A 22529-nucleotide genomic window follows, 5' to 3' on the forward strand; every position below is an offset into this window, starting at 1 on the left:
TATTTTTAAGGAGTTACCATATAACTTATGTAAACTTTTCAAAAATTAATAAAGCATGATGAAAATAAATATCTGGTTTGTTATGTTTTCCAAACTACAATGGTGACAAGCTAAAACAGACTTCCTTTAACCTTTGAGAGATTCTTTAGCACAAATTAGTATTATGGTATAAAGCAGCCACTACCCTTGTTGCACTGCATGCCCTGAGTAACTTGGTGTCAACTTCAGTATGTTTATTTAACTGGTATGGCTAAGAGCTAAATTTTAAAACTATCAGAGGAGAAAATTCCCAGCTACTACTCACTTTTAATACACCAAAAATACTTTTATCACTTCAGTCAGAAATTTGATCAAATTTACTGGATAACAAACACACACGTATATATGTGTGTGTAAGTATGTGTACATGTACACAAAGAAAACTTGTCCTTTTCCTAGTTCTTAAGTGCATGAATTCTCTCCTCTGAATCTTCTCATGCATCTTCATTGCTCAAAGCAGAAGGCAGGCAAACAGGTGTGCTTGTATGACAAATGATTAGCTCGAAATCAAACCTGTTGTACGAGCATAGAAAGTAATTTCATCTTTGAATCATAGAATCATAGAATATCCTGAGTTGGAAGGGACCCTTAAGGATCATCAAGTCCAACTCTTGACACTGCACAGGTCTACCCAAAAGTTCAGACCATGTGACTAAGTGCACAGTCCAATCTCTTCTTAAATTCAGTCAGGCTCGGTGCAGTGACCACTTCCCTGGGGAGCCTGTTCCAGTGTGCAACCACCCTCTCTGTGAAGAACCCCCTCCTGATGTTCAGCCTAAATTTCCCCTGCCTCAGCTTAACCCCATTCCCGCGGGTCCTGTCACTGGTGTTAATGGAGAGCTCTTAATCTTAAGAGCTTTTAACAGATTGCACATGATGCCATAAATTAGTAAATGTTACTACTGCTTATGAGTTATTGGAATATCACAAGCAACCTTAAGGAAGATGCTGAATCTTCGTTCACAATAGACCTTGTCTCCTAACTCTTTCCAGAAAACACTGGGGTATGTTGAGCATATAGAGTGAAACATGAAAAGCTGACAGTAAATACAAAAATACATCAGAACTTTAATATATAATGTTAAGGAAGCAGAAGAGAAAAAGTCTTGAGGTGGTTCATTTTCTTTATTTTTATCTAGGCCTTCATCTTCTACATAAATCAGATTATCAGCAAAAGAATGACAGAGGTCCTTGACACCCAAACAGCTGACATTCATGTAGGTATAACCTTTACAGAATATTGATAACTTACACTGTTCATTCTTTCTATAATTGATGATAACAGACTTTTCAGGACTTTTAAAAATATGACATAAAAAACTTGAATAGAACTTATAAAGTAGAGATATATTGCTATATTGATCTTGTTACAGAAGAGGCGCAATAGTGATTTGCAACCAGGTTAACCAACACTGCAGACAGAAATCTGAACAACTCAATCAGTTTAGTTCAGCCTTGTGAAAGTTAAGTAATGAGCAAATACCTAGCCAAGGATGACTCTTCAGAAAGATAATAAGCATTTTAAAGACAAACAAACTAAATACAAAACCCACTACAAAACTGTAAAGTATCTACTTTCCAATCTAGAAATAGTGGCAAGAACACCCCATTACTGAAATATTTTGATAGTCTCTGCATCAATTTAAATTATTGCCAAAGTGAATCAATGGTTTTCAGAAGTTATGGATGTGATGCAAATATATTTTAATAGTGGCTATCTCCTATGGACTATCAAATTAGACAGACATATTGTTTCTTCTGATCTTAGAAACTATGTAATGAAATGTCATAGGCAACACAACCCAAACAAACAATCAAATAACCTAACATAAATCAAAGATAATCTTACTTTTCTTTGTTACTTGAACCACTTTTTAAAATTATATATATATATTTTATTTTGCAGAAGGAAACATGCTGCAAAAGGACTCAGTTGCTCAGGATCAAAATAGCTTATATCAAAAATATCAAATAAATACTGTTTATCTTCTACAATGTTAATAGTTTAAACTCACTGCTCTGACAGTTATAGTAAGTAAGCATTCATTCAGCTGAAATCTTTCATGTCCTGTTACGATTTTAGAATGATTCATAATAAACTGAAATGAATGAATAATTAAACAGCTATCATTATTTCCTTTACATAAGATATTAATTTTGGTTGAAGATCATTTAGAGTGTAGCTACTAGATTATGTATAGATTAAACAGAACAGAAAAAATGTGCTTCAATAGCCTAATAGACATGTAATAGCTGCAAGGAGATAATTTTGGGAAACTTAAATGATTCTTTAAAAGCCTTTTGAAGCTTTTGAATTCTTGAGCCAGAGCTGGAACGTTCAGACAAGGCTTCAACCTTCCTGATATTGGCTGGAAGGACAATAGGGTTGGACACTTACACCTAGGAGATATGTGAAGTGTCCCGAAGACACTTTCTTGACATATATGACCATATGACTTGTGGACCAGCTATTCCCCGAAAGGGAAGAACTGGTCAAAGATGTGAAAGACAATGACAAAAGTCAAAGGCTGTGAGGAAGCCCTGAAAGGAGTGAGAAAAACAAATAGTTGAATCTTATCAACATTCAGGATGATCCAACTACAGAACTGAAGCTTTGCAGAAAATTACACTCTCAAAATTGGTTAGAACTTTTTGGCATTTCAGGGGTTTTCTCCTCCCAGGATTTTCTTACTTATGTTTTAAGGTTCCATTAAAAAAAAAAAAAAAAAAAAGCTTGTACCTCCTATAAAAGTACACTTGGACAAAGGTTTTACAACTTCTAGAAGAGGAAAAAAAAAAAAATTTACCATTTATATACTTTCTCATCCTCCAAAATTTGAATATTAAGAATGTTCATCTAAGAGTCTCTGAACTTATGTACCTGTTGCACAGAAAGCCAGGGTTTACATGTAAATCATAAACTCTTCTGCCTTCTTCAGTGTCCAACTGGAATTTCTAAGTGACTTTCCCAAATACGTTTCCACCTGATACTAAAATTATTCACTGAATCCAACAGAGATGACAGAGATGGCTGTAGAAAATAATAGTAATGATAGAATATGAGAACAAGGATATGTCCTTGTAAAGTATATAAATGTAAAGTACCTTAAGTAAAAACTTAAGGACTTAGGTATGCCCTGACTATTCTACAAAACGGATTTTTGTCTTTCGTGGTTCTGATCAAATTCTTTCTAATCATCTTCAGAAGTCTTTTTCAGGTTACATTTTGTTCAAAGCAGTACTACCATGTGAAAAACCTGCCTTTACTAAATTGACTGCATTTGTTTTCTAACTTTACTCAAGAATGGAGTTCACAGCACAGTTAAAAATAACGAGGACTTGATTTTTGTTTCTTTCTTTCCTTTTAATTAAAATATTGAGAGAGCACCAGTTGAATCCCACACAGTAATCTCCTGAATCTTGACTCAGAATATATTAGAACACTGGGTTTGCTTTATGCCTGAAGAGGTTTCATGATAACATTTCTATACTTAAAGTTAAGAGGATAGTTTTTTGGGTGATCAAAGTCAAAGTAGTTTAATTTCACACTTTCAAAAGGATGTAATGCAGGAGCTATAAATACTAACTGCCATACTATAAATGTGATATAGGAGGTCCAGCACAAGTGAAGTTTCTCAGATCATAGAGAAAAATAACATGAAGTGCCAAGTGAAACGCAGAAGAAAAAGTAGTTTTGAAAGATTCATGAAACAAAACTTACAAATATTTTCAATAAAATTATTGAATAAAAATATAAACCCTATGTACAGCTTCAGTCTAAAACGACAATTGTTTTCAAAACTTATGAATATTTCAATAGTTTTCAGCTCAGAATTTCCATTTGCAACTTCTTAAGATGAACACGTGTCGTGGTTCCACTCGAGTGGGCAGCCGAGCTCCACCACAGCCGCTCTCTCACTCCCCCTCCTCAAAGAGGAATGGGGAGAAAATACGATGAAAAGAGCTCAAAGGTTGAGATAAGGACGAGAAGATCACGCAGTAATTATTGTAACGGGCAAAACAGACTTGGCATAGGGAGATAGTAAGATTTATTGCTTATTACTAACAAGCTAGAGAAGTGAGAAACAAAGGAAAGAAACCAAAAGCACCTTCCCCCCCATCCACCCTCTCCCACCTCCTCCCCCCAAGCGGTGCAGGGGAACGGGGGAATGGGGGTTATGGTCAGTCTACAGCACTTCTTCTCTGCCGCTCCTTCTTGGTCACTCTCGTCCCCTGTGCTCTGGGGTCCCACCCACGGGATGCAGTCCTTGATGAACTGATCCGGCATGGGCTTCCCACAGGCAGCAGCTCTTCCAGAACTGCTCCAGATATGGGTCCGTACCACGGGGTCCATCCCTCAGGAGAAAACTGCTCCAACCTGGCTCCCCCACGGGCAGCAGCTCCTGCCAGGTCACCTGCTCCTGCGTGGGCTCCTCTCCATGGGCTACATGTCCGGCCCAGAATCTGCTCCAGCAGGGGTCTTCCACGGGTGGCAGCCTCCGTCAGTGCAGGTCCACCTGCTCCACCATGGTCTCCTCCATGGGCTGGAGGGGGACATCCTGCTTCACCATGGTCCTCACCACAGGCCGCAGGGGATTTCTGCTCCGGCGCCTGGAGCACCTCTCCCCCTCCTTCTTCACTCACCTTGACGCCTGCAAGGCTGTTCCTCACTCTCCCAGCTGCTGTGTGGCGCAGCACTTTTTTCCCTGTCATAAATATGCTCTCACAGAGGCGCAAAACAACATCGCTTATTGGCTCGGCTCTGGTTAGCAGTGGGGCCCTTCCCAAACATGGGGCAGCTTCTTGATCCTTCTCACAGAAACCACCCCTATGGCCCCCTGCTACCAAAACCTTGCCATGTAAACCCATTACAACATGTTGGTACTGGAAATAAATATCAATGAGAACTTTACCAACAAAATAATATCTCATTTCAACACAATAAAGACTTTAAGTTATGTAAGTTGGCTCACTTAGCCATTATAATGATTTGAGTTTTTACAGCACAAAGACTTTAGGAAGTATGGCATTTCATGTTCAACTCATCTTTATGCACAGCCATAAGCTGTATTTCCTGCTGACCTAATGATAAAATACTTCAAAAGAATGCTGAAATTTGTAAAGATACATTAGGCTTTAAAATTTCCTGAAAGAGACTTATGTTGTTGTGCTTTATTATTTTTTTTGTTGTTTGTTTGTTTGTTTTTCATTGATCTACAGAAGCTTTAGAAGTCTGCAAAGTCTTGTGATTGTTCCAGCTAAAGTATTAATTGGTATTTATGTCACAGATGTTTGAGGTCCAATGCTGTTTTGGCAAAACTCCTCTAGTTTAGTGTCTTGAGTTTCAATTTCTGTAAAAAAATAAAAAAAGAAAGAAGAAGCAGAAATGAAAAAGACCAAATATTCCCAATAACAAATTATCCCTAGGAAAATAAGAGAAGAAATAATTCTGTCAAACATCCTTCCCCTTTTTAGTGGGTCTCTCCCCGGAATCATATTGCTTATCTGAAAGCACGTGACTTCTCAGAAATATTTGTATGTTCCCCATCATTAAAGACAGTTAATGTAATATGTTTTAGCTGCTATTACAAGGAAATGGTCTTCAGACTGAGTAATTCATATGCTGCCTCATGTTTTGATATAGAAAATGGATCATTCAAATTATTTCCAAAGAATGTTAAGTGCAATAGAGGTTAATGTAATCACTATCTACATTTTTACCAACTACATAAATGTTAATTATTTATCTACAGCTTTCATTATCTTTTGAGTATAAATTAATGCAGCTTTCAATTTATTGTTATTTTTATAAAATTGATGGTTCAAATCATGTTTAATATTTTCCTTTCCTAGAACTCAAGATTATTAAGGTTAACATTGTTCTGCAGAATCTGTTTTACAACACACCCGCAAATCACATAGATGAATAAGAAGGCCTGCAGAGAAAGACAGAGTAGAAATACACATAAAACTTTAGGATTTCTTAAAGTAAAACAATAAAATAAAAAATAGTAATCATTGGCATAGCAGCTCTTTAAGTAAGTGCTCATCACAGTTAGAACTATTTTTTATTTTTATTTTTTTAAACTTTGGCATGGAATATAGACCAGTCATTGGATCGTTATGTATTTTTTGAAAAACAACACAGAAATCTCACAAAAGCATACATAAGTCCAGATTCTGTTGATTGTCTTAATGCTTATTTGGTATATTGCCTATTATGAAATTCATTCTACTAATAGAAAATAAATGGGATTCTGTATTCCATAAGAAATACATCTATTCAATCATAAAGTATAAAATATAGAATAATTACAATAGAAAGAACAGTCTATATTTAAATATGCAGAAATATTCAATCTTTGTATCCCAATTTATCTTTAAAAGGGGAGAAAATGCTTTCTTTTCTTTATGGCCTCAGCTATGAAATAAATATAACTAAATGCATAGTATATTTGTCTTCAGTTAAGCTACCAACTGCTCACCAAAATGACAACACAAGCTTCTGCATAGTTTTAATGTTATCAGTTTTGTGTGGTTTTGTGTGGATTACAAGAAGGTTCTGTCTTGTACAGAACTTATTCACAATGCAGTGGCAGTGTCAGCTAACTAATAAAATGAGTGATTTTAAGAGTTTACTGTTACAAATATTCCCTTTGCTTTTTTTTTTTTTTTGTTTTCCAAATGTGGGATCACATATATAGAAACTGTAGGACTGCTCTGCACAGCAGTTTACAATCTAGACACTGTAAACTGTTCAGCATCTACTTTCCCTTCTATATATGAAAAACATTTAGAAACAATTCAGATAAACATTTAAAATTTTTATTTTCAACAGACTTTTCCTACAAATGTTAGTATGTATTTTTCAAGTCATTATATTTTCAAGAATCTATTCCTCTTTTTCCAGTTGTACATGAATTTCAAGGTAGCTTTTTCAATTTTGCTGCATTTAATTGAGTGATGAAACATAAATTCAGCTTTGCTCGCCCCCCAGGTTTCCTTTCAGTGAGATCACTTCTGAGAAGCACAGCTGAGTCTTTGAGTACAATATAGTTGAGCCAGATTCAGCATTTAAATCTCCCTAAGCTTCCTGCAAGCTGATAGATAAAAAAAAAATACATAGAAAATACATACAAATAAAATGTAATACAGGAAATTGCATTTTGGTGCTAAATTTACATGTATAAGAAAACTTTTATACATTTTTTTTTCAAAAATTATCAGTGGCTATACCTTATTCACACTGACCCAACTGCTATTGACAAGCAGACATTTCGATCTGATTCTACATACTGTATTCACTATACTACACAAAACCAAGTTAGCTGTTTATGTCTTACAGAATTTTTTTTTCTCTCTCTGTTGTGCTATTGACATCATATTCTTTCAATTCATCACTGAATCTGAAGCTTTGTATTGCAACACTGTGCAAAGTGTTATGGGAATCAGTAACAAAAAAAAATCTATACATGTACAAATTGCATCAGAGGTAAACAGGTAAGCTATGAGGAAAGGAATTGGATTTAAGAATTTAACAATGAGCTAAGCTGTGCATATCTTAATTTTGGTTGTGCTTAGTCAGAGCTGCTGGCATGTTCAAAAATTAAAATCCTGTATTTTGGAACAGAAAAGACTTTTCATTACAGTGACCTAGTTTACAGAATTTCTAGCTTCAAATTTCTATCAAACAGATTCTGTCGCAGAGACAAATTCATTTATATCATGCAGAATCAAATTCAGATCACATAAGTACCAGTACCATAAGTACCATTTGTGACTTCATTAAGAAATATTCAAATTTTCCTAGAATAAATATACAAGTTCATTTTTTGTTCTCATCAACGATCCCTCTGTTACATTTAAAAAGCTCATACAAGCCAGAAAGCATAATGTCAACATTTGTAGGCAAAATGTTGCTACTGTACTACACAACATAACGCTATTGCTAGCACACTTAGAAAAATATTCCAGCACAGCCTTTGCCTGTAAGACACAGCTGATGAAGTTTCAGGTGACTAGTGCAAGAACTCATAAACACTATCCCGAAAGCTCCATGTACAAAATAGATTAGGTACTGTATTACAGAAGTGCAGCAGTTCCACAGCTACAGTTGTGATGAGGTATTTTTTCCCAGTTGCCACAGGTATTTTATCAAATAAAGTAACTTTTCTTTTTCTTCTAAAGTGCTTGCTAAAAGCCAAGAATGCTTTTGAAATATGGCTGCAATAAAAAGTACCTAACTGAGAAGAACCTAAAGAACAACAAGGATCACTGACTAGGAAAGTAAATAAAAGAATAAGAGGATTCAGGTTCTAAACACTTCGGTGATTAAAATAGCTATCCTTGACTATTGCTAAAATATGACCTGCTGCATTAAATTCCAGGGACTGAGTGACCGCTTTTTTTTTTTTTTTCCTGCACACATTCTACCAATGTGTATGTTCTCCCCATCCCTACCTCAAGTATACGATCACTCCTATTAGATCATGAAGTTAGCTGAACAGAACATGTTTATCTGAAGAACATGTTTATCTGAAGAAACGATTAGATCAAATGAAAACATTCAGTTTAAATAGCCATCACATCCTATTGCCAACATATTTCACAGCCTCAAACTTACACTGGAATAGATTAACAAGTTCCACACGGTGCAGATGAAATTCTCGAGCTGCCCAGTTATGTGTTTCTCCATAGAATTTTAGCAGATGGGAATCTCAGTGGAGGATGCCTCAGTTTTAGAAGAAAGTTTCCCAAGTGCTGACTGAGCAAACAGCAACTTGATTCTTGCCAGAACTTCACACTGAAGAAAATATGTTTAAAATACTGAAAAATAAAAGTAGAAAAAGGTGTTTCCAATTTGGATGAGAATTTTTAGGAAGTTGATTTTACTCAATATTTTGATATAAATCTGTCCACATAATTTCATAAGAATTGAAAGTACAGGCTTCTCATATAATCAGATAGCTCTTTCAGCAAAACATCTCTGTTGCACTAGGATTGCACTGGTAAGATGATGAAAACAAATCTCTATAGTAGATCTTGAGAAAAATTTGGGAGAATGGAAGTATTTAAAACTTCAGGGTCTCCATGTTGCAGCTCAAATCAAGCATCTATTCCCAGAGTCACCATCCATGCAGTCCTTATGTAAAAAAGACCAATTATTAAGACAGAAAAAAGAGACAGCATTGAGTATTTATTTCCAAGTTTATTTTCAGATAGCTCTAATTGTTTTGAGTATTTTGAAGACAGGAATGTGTTAATTAATGTATACCATAAATATGGTAATCCAAAGACCTTGGGTAGGAAAGGAAATGTAAAACACTCGCTCACAGCTAGAAAATTCCACTTTCCAAAGCCTAAATAAGACTGATTAGGAAGAGCAGCTTTGGTTTGCGAAGAAGGAATAATAACAAAATACTTTCTCTTTAAGTCTTCATTAGTGGTACAAAAAATTTCTGCTAAGTTTACTCACCTAGGTGTGTAGACTGTGGGAGAATCCTAATACTGAATATTAAAAAGCTTCAATAAGCATAGATATTACCCATCACATTACGTAGAGGAGAGTATGCTACCTTAAACGATATATGTGAGATGGATGATGCCACAGGGAACAGAAGAGGAGAAAAAAAAAAAAGGGAATAAAAAACTTTTGATAGCAAAAAAAAAAAAATTGCATGCATTGAGTTGATGTGGAGCTCACCTAGTGTTTTGGGAAGTACTCCAGTTCCATATCAGTGAATTATAGTAAAAATTTCTGTATAAGTATTATATCAATGATCCACACTCAGTGGATCAGTAATAAAAAAAAAAATAACAAATACCGTTGTTAATTATACCTTTTCCTCTGAGAAATTATTGTTTTTATTAACACTAACATTTCTAATAATCACTTCTGCCATAGCCCACTACTATTCTGTCCATATCTAGACACTAGCTAATAAATCTGCAAGCTAGGAGTGCTTGGCTTGTTTATCTCCATCCTCCACTATATCCAAAAAAAGACTGGATAAAACATCCTAAAATATGAGGGTCACTAGAATCACTGAAAAACAGTTAAATTTTGTTTTTCCAATGACATACTACACTATGTAGAGTTTCTAGTACCACTTAAGGATACTTAAAGTCTTTAGTACAAAGACTTGCACAGGCACACAATAAGCATGACAAAGTGGAATATGAAAAGTAATGACAGAACAAACAACTCAGTTTTAATTCATGGAAACAAAATTATAGTAATATTTTCTTTTATTATTTATAATGTTTCTTAGCACCCCAGAAAACAGAATATTGAATAATATTCAGTAGAAGCATCAACAGTCAGCAATAAAACCTATGCCTCCTGAATCCTGACGTAATACGTTATCAATAGGACCACACTGCTTCTCATTATGTGTCAAAATGGTACATAGCAGTTTAACATTCAAAAAAATAAAAGAAACAGCTGCTTTTCTAATGCAGTATCAATTAGACAGTGACATGGTGACATTGTCCATACATTCTGGGGAAAAAAAAATAAAAATCAACAAAAGTAACTCAGTGGCAGACAGGTTCTCAAGCATTGCATTATGTTATCAACTTCAGACCAAGCTGCATCTTTAACAGTGTCGTTGCACAGTGTGTGTTCCATTTTGTATGCAGAACTACAAACCCAGCCCTTCCCTCAAAGTCTAATCCATATTAAACTATACAAACCAAGAAAAAGGAACATTTAAAAAAAAAAAAAAAAAAAGGGACTAGATGATCAGAAATTACACTGAGCAACCCTGATTAGACAGTGACTATGTTCTCACACATATAGGTCCTCCTCCTCTAAAACACTGAAACTTGAGATAATTTCATATGGTCAGTTAGACCTAATGCTGATATTTATCAGTTGAATCTTAGACATTTGCATCATTTGCTTGTCACTTCCTCATATATTTTGTGAACTCCACATGCATTCAATGATGTATATTAGAAGTCTACTAATTAGTATTTAACCTGTTTACCTTTAAGACTGTAAAGTACTAACTAGTTCTGAAACTAATGGTAATAGGATTGATTTGTTGTATGTCACCCTTTTGATCAACAAGTCAAAGACAGGCTTACTATGCATGCAACTCTAAATAGTATATTTAAATATATTTTCTGTAAAGTATTTGTCATGTCATGTCTTTGCCATTGAATGTGGCTTTATTTGGCTTTATAATGTCTAATTTTTATCCCTCTTTTTCTGATTTTGCCTCTGGTAATTTTTTAAACAATATTTCCACATAATACTGATTTGAAACAGTTTACCTGTGTTTCTAGATGTTTTTCTGCCTTGGTCACATAAAGGGGGTTATTCAACTCTATGTCACTCAGGTGCAAAAGGTTACTGTGCAATGCAAAAAATGTATACTGAATCTTTTATTCAGATGCTAAAGAATATGCCTACTCCTTTGAAATGTGTGGCCATGCTCTTCCCTCTAATCTTTGTAGATTAGGACTGAGGAACTAAAAGGAAGCTCTGCAAAGAGCAAAAGGGCTGCACTTGCTCTTGGTTTAAGATGGAAGCTGGAGTGTTTAATTCTTCTTTCCATCTATTTCTTTAATTAAAAATAAAGTTCTTTAAATAATTTCCACTTCTCCTCTATACAGAACATATTTTTATGTTCAGCTAAGCTCTCGTAGAAGTCCTTCTATTGAAAAGAATACATTATAACCTTTCATATGAGAATTGTATAGGGCTTATATTTTAATGGCAATCATTTAAAAATAAAAATAACTAACAATTGTATATCTGCATAATTAGAATTTTAACTGTAGTAACCTTTCCTCACCTTTCCTTATACTGAGCTCACAGACAGAAGATCTGAGTATTGGCTAAATTACAGTTTTCTTGTTAAATCACTTGACTCTCTCTTGATCCACAGGTCCATTACAGAGCTAGTTTTTAAGAAGTCTTCCTAACTTATTCCAGGTAAAAGCCTTCAGGTGTAACACAGATTTTTTTATTATTATTTTTTTAAGTGTTTTCAGCTGATTTTTGCTTGAAGAAAATAGAAAGTGTTCAGACAGAAAGAGGCAAGGACAGCTCACTACCCCCTGTTATTCTAGAAGCAGAGCTAAATACAAAAATTGTCTGCTCTTGACCTTCTGAAATGATGGGGTGCTTGTCTCCATTCATTGTGTAAAATGCTATATTTTCAATCATTCCTTTGAAAACTTCTCCCTGAAACCTGACTCCATTTCTCCCCATAGTAATTTCATGGTAATAGGCTTTCCTCTTTGTACTTTTTTGTTAGCATAAAATCATATGATAAGCATGAAGTGGTCAGATGCAGTGATGATGAAGGTAGTTTTAATACATAAGTAACGGGGATGGAATGTACAGCCTGTATTTGGGATAATGCATATATGAGAGTACAAGCCATTCACATTTTCATGAATCCTCATGTAGATGAGACCTTTCAGCCACTGCTGTTATACATACCACAGCAATAAAATCCCTTAGTCTAGGCCTGCTGTACTACACAAACCACAAAATACAGTTAAGAAGCTTAGGCAGAGACCTTAAAAAGCAAAGGAAAAACAGTAATTTGAAATTCTGTATCATTTTTCACTGTAACTTCAGACTACAAAGGAAATCTAGAGAACCACCATACCAAAAGAATCTCAAGAAAGGATTGTGCCTCAGAGAGACAAAGGACTGGGCTACTGAATCACTGAATTTTGCTTAGACTGTTGGACAAGCAAAGAAATAAAACAGTTTTATTAGCTAAGTCAACTGTTCTCAATTAAATTTTCTTGCATGCAAAATACATGAGTGCTGATATCTAAGGTGACTCATTTAAAAAGTATTTTACCTTCTCAAAACAATGGAGAATACTTTTGGTAAAGCAGCAAAATTTTAGTAAGACATTTTATTCTGAGTAATTTAAATCGATGTATTGAAGTGGCAGCTGTCACTAAATAAGATATTTAAATCAAATGCAATGTGCTGAATGAGGACTCATAAGCTATAATTAAAAGTTATACATTTTTTACACTTGTAAGATGCTGTAAGACTATTATTCAATTCTGTAAAATACACTGAGCACCACTTCTGATATGCTGAACTTTCAGAATCCAGACTAGGGGAGGCAAGCACCCAACAGCCCCTTCAGCTTGTAACAGGAACCAATTACAAGAGTAACACCGGTGTTTTGCGTATTCCTGAGCAGTGCTTATACAGCACCAAGGCTGTCTTTCTTCCACACACACTCAAATCAAGTAGGCTGGGGATGCACAAGAAGCTAGGAGGGGACATCACCTGGATGGCTGATCCAAACTGACAAAAGGCATCTTCCATGCCGTATGATGTCCTCTGCCCTGTGCCAGACACAGAAGTTCCCAGACTGCTCCAATGGCCCAGCAGGGCGTAGTTGAACCCAGCAGCCATAGGGGAAAGCACGGAGAGGCCACACACTGGCTCAGGGCACAGTGTGAGGAGGAAGGAGTGGCAGAGAGGGGCTCTTAGGGACTGACCCCAGCCCCCTGTGCCGCTCGGCAGCATTGGGTGGAGGGGTGGGAAATGAAGGGGTGAGGTTGGGCTTGGGAAGAAGGCAGGGTGGCAGGGAAGCTGTTTTACTTTTGACATTGTTTCTTGCTATCTGAAAATATTTAATTGTCAGTAAGTGAAATTAATTTTCCTCAGGTTGAGCCTGTTTAGCCCATGATGGTAATTGGTATATGATCTCCCTGTTCTTATCTTGACCCATGAGCTTTTCCATCCTGTTTTCTTCCCCATCTTGTTGAAGAGGGGCAGCAAGTGAGAGGCTGCGTGGGCCTCAGGCAACCTGCCATGGATCTGGCAGCTGGCTGAGATCAACCCAACAAACACAGATGCCTGTACATTATGAAATGTGAGAATAAAATAGTCTTGAATATTGTTAAATGCTTAACTGCTATATAACAAAAGAGTGTAATGGGTGACCAGCACTCCACAGAGAATAAAACACAGGAAAATTTAAAACCATGCTGCTGCTCCATGTGTCAAAAAATAGCAGAGGTCCTGTACAGAAAATGAAAAATAAAATAACATAATTAAAGATCCACATTTTTTTTTTTCTTTATGGATGCTATTCAGATGCTTTCCTTTTGTTCCTCTTTATGTAACTTCATTGACTCATGTCCTACTGCAGTAGTGTAACTTACAGTCTGATCTATAGTATGCCCTTTGCATAGTATATTTGTTGATATTCTCCCTATATCTATTCCATAAAGTATGTTATTTAGTTGCATGTGTCACTCCAATCAAGTGACTCATGCTCTCTCTGGATATCAGGAGCGCATTGTTCATAGGTGGATTGGTATAAAGATATCTACTGAGTATAGAGATGTTTTTCTTCAGTATGGTAATCAAGACAGACAGACAGTTACCTTCATTTAGGCTATGTTCAAGTATCATTTCAAGTACGTCATCTCACTTCATTGCACTTGCAGAATACAACATTGCTACAATAAACTACTCCAAAATCTCAACAGGATAACATTTAGAAGGTAATAATTCACTTCAACCAGAGTAAATCTATAACTTTAATCATAAAAGACTCAGATAAATGCTTTTAATATTTCTCCTTATGCAAAATAGTGGTGCAGCTTAAAGAACGATTTCATGCTTAGCTTTTTTCCTCATTTAGCTTTACTGAACTATCTAGTTTCTTACCAGGGATTTTCTCTTATGTCATTATTCCTATGGTAATTTAACCCTAATGCAAACATATCAGCTTCTTTCTTTCATCAGCTGAAAATACCATCTGTGAAATAAACGTGTTTTTGACCATTAGTTCGTTTACTACACTTGATCTTGGCTTTTCTTAGAAATACAAAATCCAAAGGGATGACTCATCTCTTAATGACTCTTCAACAGCAGGGGGCGCTTTCAGCATGCTTAGAACTCCACTGAGCTTTTAGTTTATCATTCAGGGAAATGTAACTGAGCTGTATTACATTACAGCCTGTATAGAATAGATTTTAGAAAGATGAAACGATTTCTTTTTGTATTCCCTGGGCAACGCTATATCTAAACTATTACTAAACAAGAAAATAAAAAATAACAATAAAAAATAAAACAAACAAAACCCACAGCTGCTTGCTAGCATCTTTTTATCTTTTGTCAATGGCAGTTTGGTCTCCTGACATAGAGGTAAGAGTTTATGTCCATTGAATGACACTATATTATGGCACTTGTCTCACAGCTGGATGCATTCTGTATGTCACAAAGACATTTCAATGCTCAAAAGGCATTCCAACATCAGACATAAACACACAGAACTGAATCTATTGAGGTGTTTATCAACCTGACATAGAAAGGTCAGGACTACATTAATAACTCTGAAAAATTCTGTTTGTTGTTGTTGTGTTGTGTTTGTTTTGTTTTTAAATGCTCAGATTCTGATTCTGAATACAGTAAAGATGATTTTCCAAGGCATTTTCCATGGAAATCCACAAATGTAAACATACCTTTTCTTTGTGAAATAATGTATTTATATATTCACTAATTCTCAACTGGCCTCTTCCAGTATCAGTACACAAAGATGTACTTTTTATTACTGAACTTTTTTTTTTTCCTTGTCTCATAAGCATCAGGATATGATATCTCATACAGAAAAGTCTAAAGAAGAAAAATCTGAACAACTTTCATTGACTATTTGTAATTTGCACTCAGTTGCAGTACAGCAACCATCACACAAGCTAGTAGACTCAAGCCCACAGAAGTTGCACTTTTTCCGTGTGCCTTTTTTTTTTTTTAATTGTGTTAATTAGACTCGTAAGCAAAGTTGGGCACATGCAGCCACAATATTAGCTCCTGACCTTAGAAACTTTCAGACAAGCTATCTTCTTATTTATTTATTTATATTATTTCTGCTTGTATTTACTTAGGTGTTTTTGTTGCGTCTCTGAGGTAATTTCTACTCATTTAATGCAGACTTTAGAAAATATCTTGGCTTTATCAGCTTTCTATTTACTTGTATTTCCTTTTGTCTTTAAACAGTAATATTTTCATCTAGCTGCAGGCAGCTATTTCATAGTATCTTGTAATTTTACACTCTTTATTCATTTTTAGGATGTTGAACATCTGAACATCTGAGTCCGTTCTGACATGTTTCAGAGATGAACCTTAACATTAGCCAATTCTGAAAACTCAGTCTCTTTCTTTGTATCCTTAGCTGATGCAACTACTCACAGCTTCATGACTACAGAACAGCTACACCACATTTATAAAAAGTGAACCTCAAAGGATCACTTCAGTATCACTTCAATGAGAAAATTGAAGACAGAAACTCCGTATTTCTAAAATTCTCAAATTTTACACTGTATTACACTTTCATACCTGTCTTACACAGTATCCACATCACAAAATTTCAGGTACTCAGCATAGCCTACCCAAGTTCTTTCCTTTTATGTAAAAATTTACATGTAGTCATGTAACCACAACCTTCTTCTTTTAGAGCCATTTTCTTCCAGATACATCTAAGGTACTCTAAACCATTTGACTCTGTCACTTCACTTTGCACGCTATACTTCGTAACATGTTAAAATACTTCTGCCTTACCTGCACTCTGACCTCAACTTTGTCACTAAATTGCATTTCTCCTTCAATTCTAGCTTTCAGTTTCAGCCCTTCCTCCATCTTTATTTCTGATTGTAAGTTTTAATTAAGTGTATATCAGTATTAACCATGGAGAAAAGTCTGTGATTTCTATACTATGTACATCTCTTTTTCTTATTATTGTACTGGAATGCATCAATGTTAATTAATAGCTCATATATTCCCTCTAAGACTGGCAAAGTGATCCTGACTAAGTGCTGTGATCTAAATGTACTTTTTAAAAGTACTTTTTACTCACTACATAGTATTCCTTTCTATCATCATTAACACCTGAAGAATTGTAGACTCCCATACTGCATAGCCAACCTTCTAGTCATCTTTTTTTCTTTTTTTCTTATAAAATAATATTAAAATAGTTGGCATAGGTTGAACAGTCATATGGAAATATAGAATCAAGATTAACTTTGTTAAAAGATGTTATGCTCTGGCATACTTCTAAATTATGTAAAGATCTATATCCCCAAACTACCTTGTCCCGTTTATTCTTTTATTCTGTCTGTAACCTCTTCTGTTACCTATTCTGTCAGTAACCTCTACTGACATCACTTGTAATAATTCTTAAAATCCACATGAAAGCTAAGCCTTTTGATTTTCACTGGAAGCATTCACAGTGATTAGAGAATGAGAATAAATCAAGGAAGTACTCAAAAATAGATCTTCATTACACTTTGTATTTATGAGCAAATTATTTAAATTCTTTGACCTTCCAGTGGCTCATCTATAGCAAATGTAATTTATTTTTTTTTTCTTTTAAAGATTTATGGTTGTCTAAATAAAAAATCTGCACCAGAAGGAAAGTGTACAGAAGAACATTATTAAACATAATGTGAGCGAAGATCTTGTTTACATGCAAATCTGCAATTCTACCGGATAAAATGAAATTTAATTATTTATATATTTATAATGATCAATGACTTAGACTTCCTGACTTCTGCCAGGTCTTTTGAAGTAACTCACCTAAATAAAGATTTTCATTAAGCTACAAACATAAATCAGTTTGTTAAGCTGCTGTTCTAAGATCAGAGAAAGCACAGAATAAGTAAAAATTTGCAGTTTTGATAAAACTAAATGACATCCATTATTTCTTCTACATGATGCTTAGCACATGAGAATGATGAGGGTAAAGATCTGTCAATTCATATTATATAGCACAGGGAACACTTCTACCATGCTGACATGATATATACGTTCACACTTCAGGAGGCCACGTACCTAAATTAGATACAACCAGACCAAGACACACCTTTATTCAAGTATACCAGAATTTATTTACCAACTAATAAGTGTAACAAACACAGAAATGGAGGAAGTACTCTGATGTAGCTGGATACATACAAATGCATCAGCATAAGCTTCAGAAACCCCCATCAAGGTCTCCAAGTACAACAGAGTATAGGAAAACTAATACACAGAACGCTTATTTAACCACCAAGAGTATAAGGAGACTAAGCTAAACTTTGATGCAATTTAAGAAAACCAAGGACATGACGTTGGCCTTTCATATCATGGCCTTAGTCAAGTGACTAAGCTATTACTATACCTCAAAGAATCTCATATTGAAGATTAGAAAAGCTCCTTGTATTTTATCTAGGATTTAGGAAATTAATTTAAGAGCTGCAGAGAAAAATATCATGCCCTACTCTAGTAACGGTCTGGTAGAATCACTTCTGAAAAAAAAGCATTCATAAAGCCAACAGTCTCTGCTTTACTTGTCTCCTTTTCATGCCTATGAAATGTATAGACTGTAGAGAACTCCTCCCTTCACAAAAAGAAAGCAATTGCTTTTGCACTTAAAGAGAGGGGCTTGTTCTGGGACTTGTAATAGAATTTAAGAGAACATATTGTTACCTTTACAGAAAAGGCAAGTACTTAACAACAAGTGCATTTGGTTGGACCTAAGAGATTTCCTGAATTAATTAACCTCCCGTTCTTTAAATTGAGAAGTAGAAAATGCAGGACATGACCAAGAGCACAGACATGTACTAAACTTAGTGAATGAAACATGTTCAATTCAGAACTGCCTTTCCTTTTAATACTGAAGGTATAGTTATGTAAGTTAAGTTGCCCTGACATGTTTTTTTTTTTCTATTTGTAATCCTTTGGAGACCGTGCTGTGGTAAGGACCAGAAAAACAGCAGATTACCTTCCTTTTCTTTTTGTGACCAGAACTTCAGTGGTTAAGGCTACAAATTCTTGCAGTCAGAATGAACAGAAACAACTTAGAATTAATAAGAAAATTGTAATACAAAAGCAGTTAATGCAGAAGTAAAATCAGGCAAATGGGCTGTTTTCATTCACACACACACACACTAAAAATAAAAATAAACACTAATTGTTTCTGCATAAAACATACATAGTTTGTACACTTCCAGCAGCCTGGGCCATTATTATCAATTTAAGCAGCCCAACAGTACCAAGTACCTCTTCAAGTTTTTTTTTTCTGTTGTGTTTCCAAATACCCTGAATCTGGAGGTACTCCACATTTTTGAAGCCGTCTACTTTAGCACTAATCTAGATTAAAAAGAAAATCCCTTACAACTGCATAATCCAATAGATTCATTGGGTTCCTCCTTACATGAAATATAGTTTATTGAACAAATTCCATAGCCACTTGGAAGGTTATACTCCATCCTCACATGTGGTTGATAAAACAAACACACACCATAGCTTATCTTTATTGGAGTGATCACTGTGATTTTACTCAAGAGCATATATAATTTGACAAAATCTACTGCAGAGTGCCAGGCACTTCTGCATTAAGATTTACACTATTTACTCTACTCTTAGATTAAGACAAAGCACAGTATATTATAAGAGTTAATAGTTGCACACTAATTTGGGAAAGGTAAGTAGGGGAGTATAGATTTTCTTTATAGAAAAGCCATAGAAAAATGGTATTTTCTTAGCTTACCATTTAGTACAATGTCATTTGCATAAATAGCAATGTCCTGCAGTTTGATAAACATGCTACTAGTCTAGTGTCTCTATGGAAATAATGTTTTTTGTTTGTTTGTTTGTTTGTTTTTGTTTGTTTGTTTGTTTTGGCACTTGAAATTCCTGTTGCAGTACTTCTCAGCAGTTTTTAAGAGAGTTGGAATGAAAAAGAAGGAAATGTTACAATGCATACTGACTGAAATTATTCTCTCTAGGCACATACACTAAGCAACATTATCACATGAAAAAAATAAACACAGAGAACACATTTGATTTCAGTTACTGAACCTAATACTCAAACATTTTCCCTAAGACAATAAACCTAATCACAAGGCAATGTTAGTGTGCACAAAGAATTCCAAATGTATAAAAAAGTACTAGAGGTATACAATTGTAGATGCGAAAAATATCTAACAGTTTAAGAGTTTTCATACGTTCTACACCATTCTAACATATAATTAAAAAATGTGTTTTTTAAAGTCCCTCTGATTAAATAAATTCATTCACAAATTTTGAATGTCACTATTTTCACATTAAAAATAAAATAATCATTCAGTTTTGAAAGTGTACTTTAGAATTAGCAATACATGATTTGATTACAGTATGTAATCAAAACGGACATGTTTTCCAAGTGTTTTCACTTCAGTGGGAACAGGACTTTTTGTCAGAATGGCACTTTAACAGCACAGTTTTCACCAAATCTGTAACATAAGCAGAGTAAGCGAATGTTGACATGTAAGAAAGAAAGTCTGCTAATTGAGTCAATTTAAGTTTACCTAGTTATGCAGGAAGTGTATATATTCTAACTGCATGTGTGTGTACTTCAGTGTTTATCCAACCAGACAGACAGACATCTTAACACCAAATTTAGAGATTAAAGAACTGGAGCCCAGATGGAGTATGCCAAATGCAGGTGATGATCTTCTTGGAGAATTTCTTTCCAAGGGTTGCCAGAATATAGACAGAGAGATCATTTAGAGATGTGTAAAAAAGTAACTGAATATGTTTTTTGAATTATTAGTATGTTGAGTAATCTTCAGAAAACACATGCTTAGTGAAATGTTTCCACAGCACGTGTAATTTGTGTGCTGCAAGTCTTTAACATGTTGTGACCAACATGAAAACCACACACAATAAAAGGAATCTTTTCATTAAACTACAAGATTTAATCTGAGGGTAGTATCACATAATCCAGCCAGCTTCTGTTAGCACCAAAGTGGCAGTAGACATACTTCTTGGGACATCTTGGGACATGCAAATTTGGCACAGGGGATATAGGTGGAATTTGTCCATCTGAACATGGACATGCCCAATAGTTAATTTTCATTCACACACAAACGGGCTACATAGACCTGAAATAGTATTACATTTGTACAATAGACAGCAAGAATCACTAATTTCTAAATTCCCAGTAACTAGAAGTGTACACTAGGATTCAATACTTGATCCAGTTCTGTTCAAAATCATTAATGGTATGGATGATGGGGCAGGGTACCCTCAGCAAGTTTGCAGGTGATGCAAAACTGAGAGGAGTGGCTGATATGCCAGAGAGTTGTCCTGCCATCTAGAGGCAGCAGTCTGGAGGAATGGGCTGACAGAAACCTCTTGAAATTCAGCAAGATCAAGTGGAAAGTCCTGCACCTGGGAATGAATAACCTCATACACCAGTACATGCTGGGATCTGACTGATTGGAAAGCAGCTTTGAGAAAAAGGACCTGGTGGATACCAAGTCAAACATAAACCAGCAATGCACTCCCATGGCAAAAAAGGCCCAAAGTATCCTTCACTTCCTTAGGAATAACATTGCTTACAGGTCAAGAGAGGTGATCCTCTCTGCTCAGCACTGGTGTGGCCACACCTGGAACTTTGTGTGTAGTTTTGGAGCATGTTTCCTAATAAAAAAAGACTGAGACAGACTGGATTGTTTAATCTAGAGAACAGAAAATTTGAGTGGAGTTTATCAATGTGTGTAAATATCTAATAGGATGAAATTAAGATAATGGAGCCCACCTCTTCCAAGTAGCACTTAGTGACAAGACACAAAGCAACAGGCACAAACTGAAACACAGGAGGTTCTACCTGAACATCAGGAAACATTTTTTTACTGTGAGCACTGGGACAGGTTTCCCACAGTGGTTGTAGACTCTCCAGTTGTTGGCAATATTCAAAAACTACCTGGACATGGTCCTGGGCAACTAGCTCTGGTAATCCTTCTTGAGCAGTGGGGAAGGACTCAATGACCTCTAGAAGACCATTCCAACCTCAAACCTCTTGTGATTCTTTGACTCAGTTTTTAACGAACACACAGACAAAGCTTGAGACTTATGTTTGACAAAGACAAGCTAGTCAGAGGTACATGAAAGATGGGAGAAAATTACATATGGATGGCAATAAAGGCATATAAGAAAAACACACCCAAAAGATGCCATGTGGGAACTTCCTGACATAATGGGACATAATCAGAACAAACAAAAATTTCCTCCATTGATCACAGAATCCAGATGTTGCAATGACTCAGTCAACCTCCAAGTTAGACACAAAATTGGCATAAATGCATCCATTTAACAATAATCATCATAAAAGTCAATTATGCATCACTTAGTGAATCAAAGTTCCTTGAGCATTATGATTTAGTCTAAATTAATCTTATGGGCTTAACACTAGCAGATTTTGTTCATTAAAATCCTAACAAGGCCAGCTTAGTTGAGAACAACAGCATGTCGTTCCTGTTCATGTGGTGAAATATTTCACAGAGAAGTAAAACATAGTTTCTCTCACCAGTGTAAGCTACCAAAGGAAAATATATCATCTTTATTTTGTGATCTGGGATCTCTTTTGGCATCCCTACTCACTCTGTTTGTGAAGGACACCTACATCAATGAGACTTTGAAGGTGAAATTGTCCACAACTTTTCCTTGAAGTAGGCACACCAGAAGG

At 35.4% G+C, this 22529-nt stretch overlaps 1 long non-coding RNA gene across 2 annotated transcripts in view; it reads right to left on the minus strand.

Annotated features, from left to right (window-relative positions):
- Positions 1 to 1183: 1183 nt before the first annotated feature.
- Positions 1184 to 22529, minus strand: part of LOC119716013 (uncharacterized) — an 85562-nt gene continuing 64216 nt past the window's right edge. For both annotated transcript variants that reach the window (XR_011807783.1, XR_011807782.1), the window contains 2 exons: positions 8663 to 8865; positions 1184 to 5390 (listed from right to left, as the gene is read on the minus strand). This is a non-coding gene — a long non-coding RNA (uncharacterized lncRNA). The remainder of the gene's footprint in view (positions 5391 to 8662; positions 8866 to 22529) is intronic.

This window comes from Anas platyrhynchos, chromosome 2 (genome assembly GCF_047663525.1).
Source record: "Anas platyrhynchos isolate ZD024472 breed Pekin duck chromosome 2, IASCAAS_PekinDuck_T2T, whole genome shotgun sequence".
NCBI lineage: Eukaryota > Metazoa > Chordata > Aves > Anseriformes > Anatidae > Anas > Anas platyrhynchos.